Source organism: Prionailurus viverrinus, chromosome A3 (genome assembly GCF_022837055.1).
Source record: "Prionailurus viverrinus isolate Anna chromosome A3, UM_Priviv_1.0, whole genome shotgun sequence".
Lineage (NCBI taxonomy): Eukaryota > Metazoa > Chordata > Mammalia > Carnivora > Felidae > Prionailurus > Prionailurus viverrinus.
In genome coordinates this window covers 122,767,961-122,770,543 of record NC_062563.1, presented here as the reverse complement: position 1 = coordinate 122,770,543, position 2,583 = coordinate 122,767,961, and positions in this window count along the sequence as shown.

The following is a 2,583-nucleotide window of genomic DNA, read 5'->3' as shown; positions in this document are numbered from 1 at the left end:
TATCTTTGTTTACCTACCCAGAGGCCAATCCGCCCGTCTTTCATGCTGGGAGACCCTTGATTTTGTTGCTGTGTCTACTCCTCCCTCTTCTGACTGGGGTAAATGCTGATTGGCAAAAGCCAATAATGTAGATGGTGCTCTCCTTGCCAGTGATTGGCCCATGACCAAATTCTGGGCCATGATATGTAATATGGGATCTGCTGGGGTGTCTGGGGAAAGTCTTTCTCTCTAATAAAAAGGACTATTCCCTCTCTTGTTCTGTCTCAGTAATTATTAGGAGGCTATCAGTTATTGTAAAGGGAAGCAGCCTGACGACAAAGCAGCCTAAAGATAGCAAAGCAAAAACATGAAAAAAGGCTGAATCTTCCACAATGCAGAGGAGTTACTGAAATGAACCAACTTGAATCCATCCTACCTCCAGGCTTCTTATCTGAGATAATAAATTTTCTTCTCCTTTAAGCCAGTGGCCCAGAGCATCCCTGCTACCAAAGGTAGTCTGCAGCAGGCCTAGCTCAGCTAGTATACACCAATGCCCCCATCTTAGTTGTCATGACTGGCACTCATCCTGACAAGTCAGAGCCTGTGCTGATGAATATGTAGTTACACCCTATCTGGGGGACCTGCCAAAATCACATCAAGAGAAAAGAGATTCTTCACATACAAGGGATTCCCAACAAGATTATGGGAGATTTCTCAGCAGAAAACTTGTGGGCCAGGCAGGAGAGGGTAAGGATGATATATCAAAAATATTAAAAGAAGAAAACTATCAACTAAGAACGTTACACCCAGCAGGGCTGTCCTTCAGAAATAAAGGATGATAAAGACTTTCACAAACAAACAAAAGCTAAGAAATTCATCATCACTACACCTGACTTAAAACAAATGCTAAAGAGATTTCTTCAAGCTGAAAGGATGCTCATTAACAATGTAAAAACCTATGAATACATAAAACTCACCAGTAAAGGTAAATATGTAATCAGAGTCAGACTCCTAATATTACAATGGTGGTGTGTAAATCACTTTCAATGCAAGTTTAAAGTTAAAAAACAAATGTATTAAAAATAGCTACAATAATTTGTTATTGGGTATACAACATAAAAAAATGTCAATTATAACATTAATAAACTAAAATGCAAGAAGAAAAGATATAGTTTCTATACGCTATCAAAGTTGTTATCAGCTTAAAATAGGATGTTTTAACTGTAAGATATTTTTTACAGCTCATGTAAACACAAAGGAAAAACCTACAGAAGATATGCAAAAAAAAAAAATGATATAAAGGAATCAAAGCATACCACTATAAAAGTCTTCAAATCACAGACAAAGACCTCAAGAAAGAAAGAAAGAAACAAAGGAACAACAAACCAGTGAGAACGCAATTAACAAAGTAGCAACAGTAAGCTGTTACTTATCAATAGTTACTTTAAATATAAATAGATTAAATTCTCCAATCAAAAGACATAATATCAAAATGGGTTTTTAAAAAAGACCCAATGATGTAGTGCCTATAACACACTCATTTTTAGCTTTAAGGACACACAGGCTAAAAATAAGGGACAGAAAAAGATATTATATTACAAGTAAATGGTAACAACAACAACAAAAAGCAAGGTAGCTATACTCACAGCAAACAAAATATACTTTAAGCTAAAAATGGTCATAAGAGAGAAAGAAGTTCATTGCATAATGATAAAGGGGCAAATTCATCAAGAAATTACAACAGTTGTAAATATTTATGTTCCTAACATCAGAATACCTAAATATTGAAAGCAAATGCTAACAGAACTAAAAGGAGAAATAAACAACAATACAATAACAATAGGGGATTTTAATGCCCCCCATGCAATAATGGATAGATCATTCAGACAGAAAATTAATAAGGTAATAGAGGATTTGAACAACAATATAGACCAAATAGACTTAACAGACACATACAGAACATTCCATCCCATAGCAGCAGAAAACACATTCTTCACAAGTGCACACAGAACATTATCCAGAAGGTATCATGTGCTTTAAGTTACAAAACAAGTCTCAACAAATTCAAGAAGATAGAAATTATCTCCAGGATCTTTTCTGAACATAACAGCATGAAACTAGAAATCAATAACAGAAGGAAAATTGGGAAATTCACAAGCAATGGACATTAAACAACACACTCATGAAAAACTAGTGGATAAAAAAAGAAATCAAAAGGGAAATCAGGAAATACCATGAGATAAATTAAAATGGAAATACAACATACCAAAACTTATGGGATGTAGCAATGGCAATTCTAAGAGGAAAGTCCATAGCTATAAATGCCCACATTAAGAAAAAAGAAATATCTCAAATAAACAACCTAATGTTATACCTCAAGGAACTTTAAAAAGAAAAACAAACTAAGCTCAAAGTTAGCAAAATGAAATAATAAAGATTAGAGCAGAAATAAATCAAATAAAGAACAGAAAACCAATAGAAAAGATCAACAAAACTAAGACTTGATTTTTTTGAAAGGATAAACAAAATTGACAAACCTTTATCTAGGCTAACCAAGAAAAAGAAAGTAGGGGCTCAAGTAAATAAAATTGTAAATGAATGACG